Below are 21,765 nucleotides of genomic sequence, written 5' to 3' on the forward strand. Positions count from 1 at the left end.
GAATATATATTCTATCAAGATTTTCTTACCAGTAAAATGGACCATTAAACCTAGAAGAAACAGAATCTTCCTCAGAATTGAAAGGCAACTATGGGCCATTATAATGCAATATAGGCAACAGATGTTCTTTCAGTATCTGTGAGTGTACCATTATTACAGTATTATCAATAAGTTTGGGGTAGAGAATGAAAACTTTAACAAGCCTGCCCTTTCCTCAGTAACTGTGTAAGCCATGAAAAGATGTCAGTGTTAGACACTGTTCTGTTCTGTTAGACCAAATGAGACATTTCCATCATTTAAAAAGAGCTAAAAATTCATAGAAAGGCCTAAGAAGGCTTTAAATTCTTGACAAGTCCTCAGTCTTTACTTTCGGTTGTTGTCACTGAGTAATGGGGAATTGGAGAAAAGGAGGAAAAACCAGAGAAGGAATAAGATAAATAGGAAGAGAAGAAGAAGGCAGATGAGAAGAAAGAAAAAGAAGACGAGAAGAAAGAAGAAAGCATTAGCAAGTCCTAAGTAATTAGAAAAATTAGAGCTGCTTCATTAGGGTGGTATGAGAACAGGCATAACATTAATTTAAGGATAGGGACTGGGCATGTGAAATTCACTGGTATTAACATAGATTAAATCCTTATTGAAAAAGCTCCTTTTACCAAAACAGTGCTCCCAGGGCCCAGAATTTTGCATCCAAGTGTTAGAGACTCATGCCCAAGTGTTGCAAGGCTAGGTCTATATCCATTGCATTATTGTGTTTTTCAGGCTTAATACAATGGACAAATTAGAAAATCAGGGACATATTATAGAATATATTAACTTGTTATTTTTTTCTAAGAAAAATAATTTTTTGTTTAAATGATGACATATGAATTGGTTTATTTTTCTTTCTATATTTTTAAACTGCAAGATATAATATGGAAAAAGGGTTAGTAACACTTTAGAACTAGGATGCTGAATTGTTTATTTGTGTTTGTTTAATAAATGAGAAGGTGAAAGACTTTATATTAGAATTGGCAAAAATACCTGTATTGAAAATATGTTTCCCTATGCACTGCACTCTACTGGCTCATTAATTGTGACAAGCTCCTTTTTAAAAATGAAAAGACTTAAAACAGTTAAACCTACAGGTCACTCAAACTTTGATGTTTGTTAATTTTTTAAGACCTTAGGATCTTGAGACTGGGAACTCAGAGATTCCTCAAGTGATCGTGTTACACACACACACACACACACACACACACACACACACACACACACACACACACACCACTCAACATCTCTTTCACTTCAAGGCTGACATGAGAAAAACTTGCTCTGGCAATTTTGTGGCTGTGATTTCAAGAAGCTTCTGATTGGTTACTGGCATCAAGTTTCTCACCTCTCTCACACAACTTCAAAAGTGATTTTCCTAAAGTTTAGATCTGATCATATCATTTCCCTCATTAAAGTCCAGTGGTTTCCTATTACCTTTAGGGTCAATGATTAAATACTTCGTTTAGTTTTTAAAGCTCTCTACCACCTGGTCCTCAATCATGATGATGCTAGAGAATGTTATACAATCATACTGACTATCTGCTATATGTCTGGTATTAATTTCTCTATCCAGTATTTCTTCCACATAACTATACTTTTACTCTTTACTGATTGACTATCACATTCACTGCAGGCACCAATTTCCAACTTTCTCTTCTATTTTTAAACTATATATACTACCCTTCTCTCCTATTTCTAATCAGAATGATTCCAAACTTTACATAAAAACTGAGGCACTCTGTCATGAATTACTTCTTTTCCCCAATTCTAATATACAAATTCCTTTAACATGATCTCTTTGCTCCTCTTAGAGAAAGACATAATAATTCCCTTTGTCAAATCCAGCCTTCCTAATTTTGCCTTTGATCCCATCAATTTCCCTTGGTCCTTTAATTAATCGCTCTTTAAATTTTGATCTTCCTTTAGCTATTAACATTTCCTATATTTACCTCATAATTTTTTTTTCACTTAATTCTGTTATCCCATCTACTTAGTATCCTTTCTTCCTTTAACAATTAAATTTCTTTAAAAATGTAGTTTAGAAGATTATAGGAAGATGGTGGAGTAGGTCAGAAATTTCCAAGCTCCCCAGATTTTCCCATACACACACACCCAGAAAGAAAAAGATTGCCCCTCAAGGCAAAGATAGAGCAGTTAAAAAATGAATGAGTTGAAGCAAATCAGTAGTTTTCCTGGAACAATTGGAGAAGATCCAAAGACATATTTTGGCTCTATGAAGTATAAAAACCTCCAGGGTAGTTCCACTGAAACTACAAGCAGAAAGCCCTAGAGTTATATGGTTTAAGAGGTAGCTCCAGTTCTAGCCAAAGAACTTTCACCTCCCAAATAGTGTGGGGAGTCAGGTGTCCCAATCGGGAAAGATTGAGGAAAGCTCTGATGATAAGGAATGCCAGGCTCAGCTGGGCTGCTGAAAGAAGACCCTGAATGAGTAGAACCAACCAAAACCTGGGAGTACAAAAGCAGTTGGGTAAGAATGCTGCTGCTTGGGGACACTTATAAGAGGATGGAGTTCTTGGTTTTGGGTTGCAGGCCAAAGGGGAGAACTGAACGGTTCCTTGAGGCCAGAGGTATTTCTATCTCCTAGACTAGACTAGAAAGGATTACACTCACAATTTGCTATAAAATTAGCAAAGAAAGAATCCAACCATAGATATTATAACAATAAGGAAAAGTAGGGTTCATCTTCAAAGAGTAATGTCAAATGCTCACCTGCTCCAAAAGAATTCATAAAACTCAAAAAAAGACTTAAAAAATCAATGAGAGATATAGAGACTGAATGTAGATTAATACATGTTTTCATATTTTTTTCCTTGTGGCTTTCCCCTATTGTTCTGATTTTTCTTTCCTAATATGATTCTTATGGAAATATGTAAAAAATGAAGTACATGCATAACAAAAATGTTTTACAAGTAACTGGGGAAAATAAAAATAGTAATTTTAAAAACTGAAAAAATTCAATGAGAAAGATTGAGGAAATACTTAAAAAAGTAAAAATATCCAAGAAAAATAAGGTTATTAAAAGAAAGTTAATCAACTGGAAATGGAGATCCAGAATGTCTTTTCACTAATTTTAAACATATTTCTATATTTGTAAAGCTTTGCAAGAAAAATCAGACCAAAAAGGAAAAACCACAAGAAAGAAAAACACAAATAAAAAGTAGAACTACTATGCTTTGATCCATATTCAGTCTCCATAGTTTTCTCTCTGGAAGCAGATGGCATTTTCCATCCCAAGTCTATTGGAACTGTCTTAAATTACCATATTGCTGAGAAGAGCCAAGTCTATTATAGTTGATCATCACATAATCTTGCTGTTACATTGTATAATGTTCTTCTGGTTTTGCTCACTTCACTCAAGCATCAGTTCATGTAAGTTTTTCCAAAGCTTTCTGAAATCAGCTTGCTCATCATTTCTTATGGGATAATAATATTCCATTACATTCATATGCCATAATTTATTCAAACATTCCTAATTGATGGGCATCCACTCATTTTTCAATTTCTTGTCACTATGAAAAGAGCTGCTATAAACATTCTCGCACATGTATGTCATTTACCTTCTTTTATGAGGAAATCCAGAATGTGAAGGAAGAAAATGACTTCTCAAAAACTAAAATTAAGGAAGAAGAAACCAGCAAAAATATGAGATCACAAAATAATAAAGCAAAATATAAAGAGTGAAAAAATAGAAGAGAATATGACACATAAGAAAAACAACAAATCTAGAAAACAGACCAAGAAGAGAAAATTTAAGAATAATTTGATTCTTGTAAACTATGACCAAAATGAATCTATATAAAATAATACAAGAAATAATGAAAGAAAATTCTGAAGTGTTAGAACAAGTGGGGAAAATGGAAATAGAAAAAAACCCCACCAATCACTACCTGAAACAGATCTGATGAGAAAATCCTACAGGAACAAAATAGCTGAATTCTGACACCCTCAGATCATGAGAAAAAATATTACGAGGAATAAAATTATCAGATATGATGGAATCACAATTAGAATCACAGAAGACCTATCACTAGCTATATCAAAAGACCACAGGTTTTGGAACACAATATGTTGAAGAGCAAAAGAACTAGGACTGTATTCAGAAATGTAACTAGCAAAGATAAGCATAATCTTGAATTTTAAAAAAAAAGTAACATTTAATAAATTATCAGACTTTCAGGATTTTGCTGCAAAAAGACCTGAACTTAATAAAAATTAAGAAACCTCAAAGATTAATTTCAAGGAACTCAATAAAGACAAATGTGGAAATATAAATGATATATCTAAGATTGTCATTAGTAAATGGATAATTTAAATTTATATGTGTGTATATATATATATATATATATATATATATATATATATATATATATATATATATTGGAATAGAACCAAGAATGATGTAATTCTAAAAAGCAAAACCGTGTAGAAAAAGGGAAAAGATGTAATTGGGTTATATAAAAAAGGTATGAGTAATGCAAGATTTGATAAATCCCCAAATTCCAGCTTTTGGTATAATATTTGACAAAAATTGCTGGGAAAACTGAAAAATAATGTGTCAGAAATTCAATATAGATCTACATCGCACACCCCACACCAAAATAAGGTCAAAATGGGTACATGATTTGGGTATAAAGAATAATGCCATGAACAAATTAGAAAAGTAAGAGGTGATTTATCTATCAGATCTTTGGAAAACAGGAATTTTTGAACAAAGAAGAACTAGAGTACAGTTATGAAATGCAAAATGGACAACTTTGATCACATTTAATTAAAAGGTTTTAAACTAAAAAATTCACCAGAAACAAGATTAAAAGGGAAGTGCATATCTTTATAGCCAGTGTTTCTGATAAAGGTCTCATTTTTTTTTTTTTTTTAGTTAAAACTTTTTATTTTCAAAACATATGCATGGATAATTTTATAACACTAATCTTTGCAAAATTTTGTGTTCCAAATTTTCCCCTCATCTCCCCACTTCCTCCCCTAGATGGCAAGTAATCCAATATTTGTTAAATATGTAAAATTCTGTACATATTTCCATAATTATCATGCTGTACAAGAAAAATTAGATCAAAAAAGGAAAATCGTGAGGGAAAAAAAATGCAAGCACACAACAACAAAAAGAGTGAAAATACTATATTGTGATTCACACTCAGTTCCCACAGGCCTTTCTCTGGGTGTAAATGGCTCTCTTCATCACAAGATGGAATCTTCTCATTGCTAAAAGGAGCTAAGCCCATTAGAATTGTTTATTGTATAATATTGTTGTTGTTGTGTACAATGATCTCCCGTTTATGCTCATTTCACTCAGCATCAGTTTATTTAAGTCTCTTTAGGCCTTTCTGAAATCATCCTGCTGATTATTTGTTATAGAACAATAATATTCCATAACATTCATATACTATAACTTATTTAGCCATTCTCTAACTGATGGATATCCACCCATTTTCCAGTTTGTTGCCACTACAAAAAGGGCTGCCACAAACATTTTCGCACATGTGGGTCCTTTCCTTCCTTTATGATCTCTTTGGGATACAAGTCCAGTAGAAACACTGATGGATCAAAGGGTATATAAAATTTGATAGCCCTTTGTACACAGAAGATTTCATTTCTAAAATATATTAAGAACTGTGTCAAATGTATAAGAATACCAGTCATCCCTCAATTGATAAATGGTCAAAGGACAAGAACAAGGACAACTTTGAGATGAACAAATTAAAGTTATTTATAGTTATAGTTGTATGAAAAATGCTTAAATCACTATTGATTAGAGAAATGCAAATTAAAATAACTCTGAAGTACCACATCACACCTCTCAGATTGGCTAAGATGACAGGAAAAGATAATGATAAAAACTGGGACACTAATGCATTATTGGTGGAATTGTGAAATAATCCAGCCATTCTGAAGGTCAGTTTGGAGCTGTGCCCAAATGGCTATAAAAACTATGCATACTCTTTGATCCAGCAGGTCTTTATCCCAAATAAATGTTAGAGGAGGAAAAAGGACCTATGTGTGCAAAAAATGTTTGTAGCAGCTCTTTTTGTGGTAGCAAAGAATTGGAAAATGAGTAGATGCCTATCAATTGGAGAATGGTTGAATAAACTGTGGTATATGAAGATAGAAGAATATTATTCTTCTATAAAAATTATGAACAAGTTTACTTTTAGCAAGTCCTAGAAATATTTGCTTGAACTGATGCTGAATGAAACAAGCAGAACCAGGAATATATTATAAACGATAACAGCAAGAATGTGTAATGATCAACTACGAAAGACTTGGTTCTTCTCAGTGATTCAGTGATCCAAAGCAATCCTGATAGACTTAGGACATAAAAATGCCATCTGCAACCAGAAAAAGAACTAAGGAGACTAAATGTAAATCAATACATGCTATTAATAGCTAGGTTCACTTCTTTTTTCTGTTTTTTTATCTCTCCCATGGTTTTTCCTTTTTGCTCTGATTTTTCTCTCCCTATAGGATTCTTAAAATAATATATATTAAAAATAAATAAATTTATTTATTATGGGGAAAAGACATACGAGAGCAAGAACTGACACAGATGAGTTAGATGGGGAAGGCAGGCTGGTAGTTTTGGAATTCTATTTACACCAGGAATGGGTTAAAGAGGGAACAATATCAATAAATCTAGAAGGGTTCTGAACATTTTTAAAACTTATTGAGAAATTGGAGTGGGAGGAAATAGAATAGGTAAAGAAAGGTTTATAGATTAATGGGAATGAGATAAAAAAGGAGGGAAAGGATGGGAGAAAAGGGTGAGAGAGGCTAAAGGAGGAATTCTTGGAGGAGGATAGGTTAAACAATACCAGGGTAAGATAGTGGGTAGAAGTAAAATGAGAAATTAACAAGGATATTAAATAACACACACACACACACACACACACACACACACACACACAAAGATTATAATTATGACCAAGAATAGAATTTATTAGAAAAAAGCAGGGATAGTAATCATTGATCTCAGACAAAGCTAAAGTTAAATAGATTCAATTAAAATAGAAAAATGGGGAAATTACACTGTCATCCATATCAATAAATACTATTTTAAACTATTTAACACAACTAAACATTATAAGACTGGAATATTGCTGTGGTGTAGGAAATGATAAATGGGTAGATTTAGAAAAAATATACTAAGACTTGTACTTGAAGGATGATGCTATTCATCTTCAGAGAAAAAGAAGGAAAAAATGTAGTACAAACTTACATAGATGTATATGAATGTATATGTGTGTGGTATATGTGTATGTGTGTGTATAATATATCTGAGCTAAACTGTAGCCTGTTTGGGGAAATGATGGAGAAGAAATGGGGGTAGAAAGGAAGATAATAAAATAAATAGGTACTCATGTAACTATTTAGACATATAAAATTTCCTCCAAGAACTGCTTTGGCTGCATCTCATGAGTTTTAATATGTTGTCTAAATATTGTTCATTCTCTTGAATGAAATTATTGTTTGTTTCTATGATTTGTTCTTTAGAATTAGATTATTTAATTTTCAATTAGTTTTTAGTCTCTCTTTTGTGGCCTTTTATTGAATGTAATTTTTATTACATCATGATCTGAAAAAGATTTCTGATTTTCTGAATTTGATTAGAGGTTTTTATGCTCTAATATATGGTCAATTTTTTTCTATGTGCCAAGTACTACTGAGAAAAAGTCATATTCTTTTCAATCCATATTCAATTTTCTCCAGAGCTCTATCATAGCTAAATTTTCTAAGATTCTAATTTCTTTCTCATTTATTTTGCAGTTAGATTTATCTAATTCTGAGAGGGAAAGGTTCAGGTCCCCCCACTAGTAAAGTTTTTCTATTTGTTTCTGTAATTGGCTTATCTTCTCTAGGAATTTGGAAGCTGTATCACTTGATACATATACATATACAAAATACATATACATATATGTATATATTATATATTTAGTATCAATATTACTTCATTGCCTATGGTATACTTTATTAAGATGTATTTTCTTTCCTTATTTCTTTTAATTAGATCTATTTTTCTTTTGTTTTTTTTCTAAGATCAGAATTACTACTTTGTTTTGTTTTGTTTTTTCTTTAGGTGAAACATAATACATTCTGCTTCACCTGCTTATTCTTACTGTGTAATATATCTCTCTGTTTCAAATGTGTTTCTTATAAACAGCATAGTGTGGGATCCTGTTTATTAATTTATTTCTGTAAGCTGCTTCTGTTTTATGGGAAAGTTCATCCCATTCAGATTCCTAGTTATGACTTCCAGCTGTGTATTTCCCTCCAACCTATTTTCTTCTCTGTGTATATACTTTTTTCCCTCTCTTTCTAATCTGTCCCTCTTTACTAGTGTTTCTTTATAACTACACATTCAACCTGTTTTCTCTTCTATTACACCTCCACTCTGCTCTTATCTCTTTTCCCTAGTGTTTCTGCTCTCTCTTCTATCCAGCCCCCACTTTTTGCCTTTCTTCTTTTAGTTCATTATAGTAGATAGATAGATAGATATAGAAATATACATATATAGATATAGACATATATGCATATATATGTATAAAATAAATTTCTATAGCTAACTGATTAAATATTATATTCCTCTCTGAACCAAAACTGATAAGATTAAGCTTCAACCATGCTCACCCCCCTTCCTTCTTTCCCTTTACTGTTATAGGTCTTTGGTGCTTCTTCATGTCACCTAATTTATTCCATTTTTTCTCCCCTCTCTTCTCCCACAACTCCCATCCTTTTGTCTTTTTCTTTAATATCATCACATCAGCATCAATTTATACCCACATTTTCTGTCTATGTATACCCCCCTCTAACTGCCCTTTAATAAAACCAACAGTTCTCAAGAGTCACAACTATAATTTTGGCATCTAGGATTAGAAACAATTTTACCTTTAAATGATATGTTTTTTCTTGTCTTTCCTGCTTATCTTTCTATGCTTTTTTGAGTCCTTCCATTCCATCTTGAGCTGGAAAATAGATTCATCCCATCATTTAATAGGCTCTGTCATTCCAGATTATGTTCAGAGCTTAGTTTCATGGTTTTTGAGAGAAACTGGAAAACTTAAGCAGCTTCCTGGCTTCACTCTACCCTCTTAGCTCTGCCTCTGGAACTCTAAATTATGACTCTAAACAAATTATGGAGCATCAAAATCCACAAAAAGATGGAGTGGAATAATTTTTCAGCTGAAAGCAGCTTGAAGGTTGACAAGAGTACTTTGGAGCTCAATTGAAATTCAAATTTTGCCAGCACAACCCAGACCATGGGGCCTCTAAATTTGTGGCAATGGTGGTGATCTCCTAGTCTTAGCCCACAAAAGGCAAGAGCAATTCAGCAGCATTGGGTTTGGTGCACTAAGGTATGAGGGGAGCCCCAGCTCAGAATCAAATTTTGGAAATCACTCTGCAGAAGCAGCAGCAAGCATGGCAGTGATAGTGCCCCAGGTAGTAACATCAGTGGTTTTCAGAGGGGGGCTGGAAGAGCTAGTCAGAGGGAGATTTGAGGGACCTCTTTGTTGGCATTGTGGCAGGGATTTGTTGTTTTGTCCATACTCAGATCTGGGTAGCAGTGCTATCTCACAGTACAGGTTCCTAGAAAGATCTCTCCAAACAGTTGCACAAAAGCCCTGAAGTTTAAGAAAGTGCACTCTCCACCCTTGAAACAGAACCCTGTTTTAACAAAGAACAGAAAAATATTTTTGATTATAAAAGTTACTAGGGTGATAAGGAAGCTCAAAATACACACTCAGAAGATGATAACAAAACCAAAACTTCTATATTCAAAGCCTCTAAGAAAAAAGAAGAATTGTTCTTAGGCCATGGGTGAGCTAAAAAAAAGCTTTTAGAAAATCAAGTAAGAGATCTAGAGTAAAAATTGGGAAGAGAAACGAGAGTGATAGAAAAAGGAAATACAAAAAGTTAATGAAGAGAAGAATGCTGTAAAAAGCAAAATCGGCCAAATGAGAAGAGGAGGTACAAAAGCTCAAGGAGGAAAATAATTCCTTAAAAATAAGAACTAAGCAAATAGAAAGTAATAACTTTATGGGAAATCAAGATACAATAAAATAAGTCCAAAATAATGAAAAAATAGAAAAAAAGTATATGAAATGAATTTTTCCTCATTGGAAAAAAAACAAACAAACAAAACAACAACTGACCTGGAAAATAGAACCAGGAGAGATAATTTTAAAATTATTTGTTTATATCACATTGTGTTTTTAAAAAAGAGTTTAGATATTTTTTTTCAAGAATATATCAAGGAAAACTATTCTAGAATTAGAGGATAAAATAGAAATTTAAATAATCAATCACTTCCTGGAAGAGATCCCAAGATGAAAACTCCCAAGAATATTATAGCTAAATTTTAGAACTTCCAGGTCAAGGAGAAAATACTGAAGCATCCAGAAAGAAACAATTCAAGTATAGTGAGGGCTCAGTCAGAATAATGCAATATTTAGCTGCTTCTATATTAAAAGATCAGAGGATTTAGAATATCATATTCCAGAGAGCAACAGAACTAGTCTACCCAGCAAAACTGAGTATAATCCTTCAGAGGAAAAGGTGGATGTTCAATTAAATAAAGGATTTTCAAACATCCATGATGAAAAGATCAGAGCTGAATATAAAATTTGATTTTCAAATACAGGATTCAGAAGAATCATAAAGACGTAATCAGGACAAGGATACCATGAAGGGCTTAATAAGATTTATCTGTTTACATTCCTATGTAGAAATAAAATATCTCAAAAAGTAAAATAAAATCAAAGGATGAGAGAGGAATGTTCTGGGAGAAATGGAAAGGGAGAGATAGGATGGCATAAATTATCTGCCATAAGAAAGGTAAGAAAAATTTGTGGCAGTGGTGGTGACCTCCTAGCCTTAGCCCACAAAAGGCAAGAGCAATTTAGCAGCATGGGGTAAGGTGTGAGGGGAACCCTAGCTCAGGATCAAATTTTGGGAATCACTCTGCAGAAGTAGCAGCTAGCATAGCAGTGATAGTGACCCAGGTAGTAAAATCAGTGAATTTCAGAGGGGGGCTAAACAGGGGAATAAGGGGAAGCGTGTAAATTTTATTCTCATCAGATCTGGTTAAAAGACTCAATGATATAGAAATCTATCTTGCACTGCAGGAAAATAAGAGGGAATGGAGACACAAGAAGAGGAAATAGTGTTATAGAAGAGGGAACACATTGGAGGAGAGGCTGATCAGAAGCAAAATACTTTTGAGAAGGAACAGAGTGAAAGCAAAGAGAGAACTGAAGAAACAGTGGGGAAATATACTTTGCAATAATTATGAAAAGAAAATTGAAGCATTCTCTGATAAAAGCCTCATTTCTCAAATGAATAGGAAACTAAGCCAAATTTATATTTTAATAAAAAGCTCTTCCCTAATTGATAAATGATTAGAAGACATGAATTATGCTCAAAGGGTTATAAAATCATGCATATCCTCTGACCTAATAGTACCAGAACTAGGCATGAATCCTAAAATATATTTTTTTGAAAAGAAAGAGAACCTATATGTGTAAAATATTTATAACAGCTCTTTTCTCAGAGCAGAGAATTGGAAATTGAGGGATGTCATTTGGAGAATGAAAGAATATATTGTGGTATGTGATTATGAAGGAATATTATCATTCTATAAGAAATGATGATACTAAAAAAGCCTGGAAAGTCCTCCATGAGATAAAGCAAAGTGAAATGCACTGCGTACAAGTAATAGCAGAGTTGTGGGATGATCAGCTGTGAATAACTCTGCTATTTTCAGCAACACAATGATCCAAGACTGCTCTGAAGGGCTTATGATGAAAAAATTCTATCCATATCCAGAGAAAGAACTGATTGTATATCAACAGAGACTGAAGCATACATTCTTTTTACTTTCTTTTTTCTTTTCCTTGAAGCCTTTTTTTTTTTTTTTTTTTTTTTTTTTTTTTTTTGTAAGGAGGTAAGGCAGAGGTAGGTAGAAATATTAATTGGCTCATGGATAGGCTTTGTTAATATAAAAATGACAATTCTACTTAAATTATTTAAGTAATTCAATATTATATGAATCAAATAACGAATTATTTAATAGAGCTAGAAAAAATAATAAAAATTCATCAGGAAAATTTTTTTAAAATTAAGAATATCTAGGGAATCAATGAAAAAAATATATAAAGGAAGGTAGCCTAGTACTTCCAGATTTCAAACTCTTCTACAGATTTGTAATCATTAAAAACAATCTAATGCCGCATAAGAAATAACACTTGAGAGAACAATACATAAGATATACAATACACAGTTTCTTTTGCAACATGGACTTTTATGGAAATGGTTTTGCAGTTTCATATGGGCCTTCTCAATTGGGGGAGAAGGAGGAGAATTTGGAACTCAAAAGTTTAAAAGCAATTGTAAAAATTGTTTTACATGTAAATGGGGAAAATAAAAATATTAAAACAAGAGAGAGAAAAAGGAAGAAAAAAAGAAAGAAAGAAAGAAAGAAAGAGAGAGAGAAAGAAAGAGAGAAAGAAAAAAAGAAAAACCAAAAGGAAGAGGTTAACAAGCACAGCATTCCAGAGATGGGAAACATTTTGTACAAATGAGTGGAAAAGAGAGAAATGCTATTATATTCAAGGAATTAAAGTTAAGTCACTATTTTTCATGGATGTTGAAAATATAAGAAGATTAGAAAGGTAGGCTGGGTCCAGATTTATATGGGTTTTCAGTGCCAAAGGAGTTTTTATTTGCCCCTATTGGTCTTTAGGAGGTCTTAAGAGTTTACTGAGCAGGAGAATGACTTGATAGCTAAGCACAGGAGTAAAGAGACTGTAAACAGGAAGACCAGGTAAGAAGTTATTGTACAAATGATACCAATACAGATGAGTTTAGGGTATGCATCAGTATTGTAATTATGCAAAGACATGGATGGATACAAGAACTGTCATAAACTTTAAAAAATATTTGACAACAAATTAGATATAATCTTAGGGCGAGAAGTTCTATAATTTTGTCAATAGTATTTGAGAGGCATGAAGTGGGGGAAAAGGGAAGGAGAGGAGAAGAGAAAAGAAAAATAATATAGTTCTGTTTTGGACATTTTGAATTTGAGATTCCACTAGAACATCCAATTCAAGATGTCCAAAAGGTAGTTGATGATGAGTTATTGAAGTACTGGAGAAAAACTGGACTGAATATAGAAACCTATGAATCATCACAAAGAGATGTTAAAAATAATGGAACCCACATGAATTTATGAAATTTCTCAAGTGAGATAACATAGAAGGAAAAGAGAAGTCCCAAGACAGAACTCTGGGAGACAACTATGGTTTGTGTATATGATAATGTGTGAGGAATCAGCAGACTATTATTGATCAGGAGTAATCAAAAAATAGGACAATGTCATGTAAATCTATTGAAGAAAGAATGTATAGAAAAAGTAGTAAATGAACAGTGTCATCTTAGTCAAGAAAGGTCAGGACAGAGGAAAAGACCATTATATATGGCAATAAGTGATCATTGGTAACTTTGGAGGCAGTTCTTTGTTTCTAGTTTCTTCCCTTTCCAATCCATGCTCCAATCCATGCTCTCACTAAACAGAATTTCCTAAAATACATATCACATCATTCCTCTGCTCAAGAAGCTTCCCTGATACTTATTTGTCTTTAAGATATAATATAAATTCATCTCTTTGGCATTTGAATCATTCTACCATTTGATTCCTACCTATCTTTCCAAGTTTCTTTGCTTCATTCTAAAGTTTTTTTTTATTTTCAAAACCTATGCACAGATAATTTTTCAACATTGACCATTACTGAAAAAATCTGAACAGAAGTAAGTGCAAGGGATAATGTTGTAAAAAATTACCCCTGCATATGTACTGTCAAAAAAAAGTTATAATTATAAAATAAAATAAAAATTTAAAAAAAAAAGAGCAGATGCACTTAGGAAAAAAAAAAAAAAACATTGACCCTTACATAGCCTTGTTTTCCAAATCTTTATCTTTCTCCCCATCACTTCCCCTAGATGGCAAACAATCCAATATATGTTATCCATGTTAAAATATATGTTAAATTCAAGATATGTAAACATATTTATGCAATTATCTTACTATATAAGAAAAATCAGATCAAAAAGGAAAGAAAATGGATTCACTCTATTTTAATCCAAAATTTACTCTTTTTATCCAAATTTATCTAAATTAGTCCAGTGCATACAATAAGAGATTAATGTATGCATATCAAATTGACTTCTATTGTTAATTCCTGAAATGTGATATTCACTCCCCTGTCCCTGTATCTTTTCATAGACTATATGTCTTCCATAGTGGCTCTCTTTTGTCCGCCCTGCCTCTTAAATCCCTAATTCTATTTAAGACTCAGCACAGGTACCATCTTCATTTATCACCCCTTCTCATCCCTTATTAGCATACTATCTGCAAATATTTCCTTATATATGCTCTGCATATAGTCCACAGTTATTTATTTTTTAATTCTGATTTTTTAATCCTAAGTAGAACATAAGATACTTGAGGACAGGCTGTGTTTTCATTTATTTTGTCTCCAAAGAACACTGTTTAATACTTTTCCTAACAAAGAGTAGATATTTAATAAAGGCTTGTTGAATTGAATTGAATTTCTGACAATGGGAAAGAAAATAAATTCACCAGACCCTTTGTTCCAGAATCAAGATGGTATTTCTTTGGGCAGTGAAATGGTGGTGAAGAATACAAACTGAGGATAAGAAAAGTCAGGAAACAAACAAAGAACAGCCAGAAGTGAACACAATGAACAATACAATAAATCTGTAAAATAAGAGCATTGGATCAGATAGTCTTTAAGGTGTTCTATTCCTTTAAATCTTATGATTCTTCTTTGACATTGTGAAGTAATGGAAATAAAATTTTTGATGATGATGGCAGGTAAAGTAAAGAGAGGTCATTCAGAGGCATGAATCATTCAGTAAAATGAAATTCCAAATGAAATGTGGACACACTCCAATTGGTGACTTTTGCTAGATTATATCTCTCTATTAGATAGAAGACAATATGTACACATTGGGTATTTGGGAGATGAGAGAAAGGTCTGCTTGGATAAAAGACTAGAAAGGTTGGTACAAAGATACCAAGAAGAAACTGATAGCACTGTGCAATTTTGTGCAGAACCCTGTTGGGGATAACTGCCCCAAATACCAGTCAAGTTATCACATGCAGCATCTTTGCCATCTGATGCCTTATACAGAGCAAATGCTTTAAGAAACAAAACCTAAGTTTCATTGCTACGTCACTAGTGACTCGTAAGATGCCAAGACTTAATGGAAAAAGATGTGGTTAGCTTGATCTCAGCTATGCGCTACCTTAGGCCATTGTTTCAGGCTGTCTATCTAAGTTTATTTACAGAAAAGGTATAAAATTCCTCATTAACACCTCCCCCGCTAATCATTTGGAGCGTTAAATACTCTAACATTACTCTTAAGTTATCTTTTTTTTTGAAATTTGTAATTATATTAAGTAATTATTATTTTACATAACATTGCATGCCAAGTAAAAAGTGCTTTCTCTTAAGTTTTCTTGACAGAAGTCTAAGAACAAGCTTTTTGAGTTGCTATTTTCTCTTGTTTTTATAAAATTTGTTTTCTTTTGAGTGACTTTGAACAGTTCTTTAAAAGAGGAGGCACTTAATTCCTTGCTATTCTGGGTTTGTTGCCAATATCCTCTTTTATCAGGAATAATAATCAGGATAATAAAACCCTGAGGCAATATGGTACAGGAGAGAGAGCAATAAAGGCAACATGAGTTCAAATATTGGATAGCCTATGACAGAAAAGTCATTTAACCTCTTTGGGTTTCAATTTCTTCATCTGTAAAATTACGAGAATGGATTAAATGGTTTCTGAGGTCCCTTCAAACTCTGAATCTTTGATCATTAAGACCTAATAAATAACTTTATTCTTTCATCATAACAGCACAAAACAAAATGTTTTCAATTAGAAACAATATATTCTTTTCCCCATATATTTAAGAGTCGGAAGCATCCTATAGCAAAGTCTGCACTTGACCAAGAATCTCCATTTTGATATTGCTGACAACTGGCAATATTATTTCTGTTCCAATAACTCCTCTAGAGGGGGCTCATTCACTTTAATTACCTCCCTTGGTAGGTTATTTCATTATTGGAAAGCTTTACTTGTAAGGGAAGGCTTTGTTTTGTTTTGTTTTTCCCCCCTTACATTGAACTCAAATGTACCTATTTATAACTTGGATTTATTGCTACTGGCTCTCTAGGCTAAGCAGAATAAATCTACTCTTTCTCTCATGACTGCCTTTCAAATACTTGACAATAGTTTTTGCTCTTTGCTTTTGCTATGATTGCCTTACCTGCTTTTTTTTTTCCCAATCATGTACCATTCTTATCATATATTATATGCAATTCAGTCTTGGTGATGTGTTACAACCTCTCCATCCCTTTTTGTTTAAGTCCCAACTTTGATTCTCTTTTTAAAAAATTTTTATTTTTTAATTAAAGCTTCTTATTTACAGAACATATGCATGGGTAATTGTTCCAACATTGACTCTTGCAAAGCCACAACTTTGATTCTCTAGAGATTATGTAACCACATTATCTTATTCATAAAGTACCACTGGGAGATCAATGGAATTAAAAAGAAGAATTTTTTTTTCAAGTTTTGTCTAAGAACTTGACAAATTTGTTTAGTGGCTCAGATCTCAGGGTGAATCCCAAGGACACTCCATGAAACAGAGCCAAGATTTGTCTAAAAGCTCTGATATATTGGCAGCACTGATTCTTTCTTATTGCCAGTCTTATGTTCAAGAAAGGGGAGATTCCAGATTCCAGTGACTTTGGTCCCAAGATAAGGAACAGGCAAGAACAAGGCCTATTATAGAGATAGTACTCTTCCAAACCAGGAAGGAGTACAAAATTCCTCATTGGAAAATGGTGGGGAGCAGTGATAAAATTTGGATCAAATTCTTCCTGAGGAAAATGGCTATATAGCTCCAAGAAGTCTGGGGACAAGTGGCAAACTGGAAAGTGGTCACCAGAGTCACCTTCTGCTTAAGGATCAAGTACCAGGATCCATTCTGTTCCTGGAAGAAGAAAGTGCTAGGTCAAGAATTTCAAGGGAATTAATGAAAATAAAATCAAATGAAGGTGATCTAGCTGTACCAGATCTAAAATTATATTATAAAGCAGCGGTTACCAAAACCATTTGGTATTGACTAAGAAATAGACTAGTTGATTAGTGGAATAGGTTAGGTTCAAAGGACAAAATAATCAATAACTCTAATACCCTAGTGTTTAACAAACCCAAGGACCCCAGCCTTTGGGATAAGAACTCAATGTTTGACAAAAATTGCTGGGAAAATTGGAAACTAATATAGCAGAAACTAGGCATTGACACCTGACAAGGTCAGGTCAAAATGGGTTCATGACCTAGGAATAAAGAATGAGATTATAAATAAATTAGAGGAACATAGGATAGTTTACCTCTCAGACTTGTGGAAGAGGAATGAATTTATGTCCAAAAAACTAGAGATCATTATTGATCACAAAGTAGAAAACTTTGATTATATCAAATTGAAAAGTTTTTGTAAAACAAAACTAATGCAGATAAGATTAGAAGAGAAACAATAAACTGGGAAAACATTTTTACAGTCAAAAGTTCAGATACAGGCCTCATTTCCAAAATATAGAGATAATTGACTCTAATTTATAAGGAATCAAATCAATCCCCAATTGATAAATGGTCAAAGGATATGAACAGACAATTCTCAGATGAAGAAATGGAAACTATTTCTCGTCATATGAAAAGATGCTCCAAATCATTATTAATCAGAGAAATGCAAATTAAGACAACTCTGAGATACCACTACACACCTGTCAGATTGGCTAGAATGACAGAGAAAGGTGATTTAGAATGTTGGAGGGGATGTGGGAAAACAGGGACACTGATACATTATTGGTGGAATTGTAAATACATCCAGCCATTCTGGAGAGTAATTTGGAACTATGCTCAAAAAGTTATAAAACTGTGCATACCCTTTTACCCAGCAGTGCTATTACTGGGCTTATATCCCAAAGAGATTTTAAAGAAGGGAAAGGGACCTGTATGTGCAAGAATGTTTGTGGCAGCCCTTTTTGTAGTGGCCAGAAACTGGAAACTGAGTGGATGCCCATCAATTGGAGAATAGCTGAATAAATTGTGGTATATGAATATTATGGAATATTATTGTTCTGTAAGAAATGACCAACAGGATAATTTCAGAAAGGCCTGGAGAGACTTACATGAACTGATGCAGTGAAATGAGCAGGACCAGGAGATCGTTGTATATTTCAACAACAATACTATATGATGATCAATTCTGATGGATGTGGCCATTTTCAACAATGAGATGAACCAAGTCAGTTCCAATAGAGCAGTGATGAACTGAACCAGCTGCACTCAGCAAAAGAACTCTAGGAGACGATTATGAACCGCTACATAGAATTCCCAATCCCTCTATTTTTGTCCATCTGCATTTTTGATTTTCTTCACAGGCTAATTGTACACTATTTCAAAGTCCGATTCTTTTTGTACAGCAAAACAACTGTTTGGACATGTAAACATATATTGTATTTAATTTATACTTTAACATATTTAACATGTATTGGTCAACCTGCCATCTGGGGGGAGAAGGAGGGGAAAAATTAGAACAAAAGGTTTGGCAATTGTCAATGTTGTAAAATTACCCATGAATATATCTGGTAAATAAAAGCTATTAAAATAAAAAATATATATTTACCCAATTACATGTGAAAAAAAAAAAGAAGAAAGTACTCACTAAGACTAAAGTTGTCTTCATGAAGAGGAAGCACTCCAGTCCTCTTAACTTCCAGGGATAAAGGTAAGGGTGATGCTCTGGGGCAGAAGCCCTATACCATATAAGAATGATTATGATGACAACAACAACAATTTGTCTTCTGTGTGTTTCATTGAGATAAATTGTTTCAAGAGCCAACTAGTATTGTGTATTAATTCAGAATTTTAGATGTAATCCCTTCTACTGGGAGATTAAGGCTAATGGAACACTTGAGCTTGGGAATTTTTGAGCTGCAATAGACATAAAACTGATTGGATATCTATACTAAGTCTTGCACCAATATGGTGAATCCTTGGAAGCAGGGCTCATTAGATTATCTAAGGGACAAATTGATTAAAGTCAGAATTGGATCAGGTCAATGAGTGGTCACTACACTTTACACTTTCAGTCTGGTAGAAGGGGAGACTCAGTCTTAAAATACAAAGAGAAAGAAATAGGTAGAAAAAGAGACAGAGAGACAGACAGAGACAGAGACAAATAGACAGAGAGACAGAAAAGGGAAGGGAAGGAGGGAGGGAGGGAGGAAGGAAAGGAAACAGGAAAAGAGGGAGAAGAGAGGAAGGAATGAGAGAGGGAGAGGGAGAAGAGGACACAGAGATCTGACAGAGAATAAAATACAGAATTCAACTTAGGACACAAATCACAATATGGAGATATTCTATATCACTGATTATCCTTTAGTTTAAGTGTTTTTGTCAGTATAGACTATCAAGATAAAATGGCTATAAATAAAAACAATAGTTTATTATAATAACTCAAAGGAGCCATGAGCTCCTTTGGATATGATTACTATTCTTTCTACCTGATGAGCTAGGAATTTATAATGTCTTCTCATTGTATGTAACTCTTGTTCATGACTTCCCATCAGTCCTTTGTTGGATGTTCATTCCCTGTTGGACTCTTCTGATTTTTTGATATTATATGAATGTGATGCAATGACACTGGCCTCCCTGATAGTCCTCACAGAAGATATTCCATTCCCCAACTGGGTATTTTTTTAACTGGTTACCCCTCATGCTTTGAATGTTCTTTCTCTATCTTCTTGTTTTCCTCAAGTCAAGTTTCCATCAAGTCCCAGCTAAAATTCCACCTTTGACAAGAAACCTTTTCTGATGCCTCTTAATTCTAGTGTTTTCTCCTTGTTGATTATCTCCAATTCATCCTGCTTGTAGCTTTTTTGCACTTATTTGTTTGCATGTTGTCTCCCCTATTAGATTGTGAGCTTTTTAACAACAGGGACTCTCTTTCACCTTTCTTTGTGTCCCCAATACTTCACAGAGTGACTGACATGTAGTAAGTACTTAGTAAATGCTTATGGACTAGCTACTGCCAATGGAATAAAAAGAATGTTTATCTCTTATTTCTCACTCTTTCTACATGAGAAGCTCATGAAATTTTCTGATTTCATATTTTCTTGGTGATAACATTGACCCTTATTGGCCAAAGCCTTTCATTGATAATAGGCTGGTGCCTCTTTATATCTATATGTATGTGTCTTTGGATGGCATATAATTCTTATTTTTTGGAGAATGATGTTCCATGATTGGCAGCAACATCGCATCATGGGGACAAAGCTGATAATAAAAATAAAGAGTTTTGTTTTAGAGACATGTGAAGTAATTAAAAACATTGAGTAATTTGTCTAATTGAATTAAATTCATTTGTTAAACATGTACTATGAAAGCCAGAGTGGATAGAGAGCCATCCTCATAGTCATTAAAACAAAAAACTAAAAAAAACAAAAACAAAAGCAAACTTGATTTGAGTTCTGCCTATGATAAATATTGGCTGTGATACTCTGTACAAATCACTACTTCTCAGTGCTCTGGACAACATTTTAAGACCATAAGTTCAGAGCATATACCAATCTACACTTATAGAAGGAGTTTCCTCATTGGGAGTTCCTTCTTCCAATATAAACACAATCATAAAACAAAACAAAATGGCAAGATACTATGCTCGACACAGAAAAATATCAATATATAAAATTAAACAATATTTAGTCTCAAAGAACTTATATATTTAACTGTTGGGATAAAATGAATACTGTATACAAGGAAACACAAATACTTCTAGGTCACTTGGAATTTTCTCTGATCTTCATGATCTTTTAAACTTCTCCAAATTAGAAATTTTACATAAAAATAAAGCAATTGCAGCTGTTTTCATGAATTAGTAAATCCAGAAACTAAAAAAAGTTAAAACCCCTTCAAAATCCATGAATTCACTGATCCTGAATTCACTTAGCACTCCTCTCCTCTCATTTGTCACAAAAAGTTGCACTTGTAGAGCTAAAGACAGGACAGATTTGTAATGAAAACCCAGCCCACATTCTTGTCTATCTCCCTCTTTCAATTTAGAAAACCTGACTCCAGGCAGCAGTGCAGCCCCAGTCATGGAGGACCAAAAGCCTACTAGAGTCAAAACCTTATAACACCAGTGTGACAAAGTTTTGGACTGCTGATGTTAGGCCAACGTTCTAAGGAACATAGGAAATAGTATAGAATACCATGTGTATGGGACAGGGATTTGTGTAGCATTCCCTCAAGCCTGAGGGAAAGAGCACAACATCCATCTGGGGCCAGGTTTTGATTATACAAAAATCACCTGGGACAGATACCCATGCTAGTAAAACCATGAATTTCCCAGTATGAGGAGAGGCTGAAAAGCTTTGAGATGCAACCTTTAAGTAAGCCCAATCAAGAGTAAAAGTTAGAAAGAAATAGATAAGGAAAATATTGGAAGAAAATAATGATATTATCAAACATTTTAGGAAAAAGAAAACTGAAAATTTTTGAACATAACAGATAAATCAGCAGAAAAAAACAGTAACAAGGAAATATGAACTCCAGTTT

Source organism: Sminthopsis crassicaudata, chromosome 3 (genome assembly GCF_048593235.1).
Source record: "Sminthopsis crassicaudata isolate SCR6 chromosome 3, ASM4859323v1, whole genome shotgun sequence".
Taxonomy (NCBI): domain Eukaryota; kingdom Metazoa; phylum Chordata; class Mammalia; order Dasyuromorphia; family Dasyuridae; genus Sminthopsis; species Sminthopsis crassicaudata.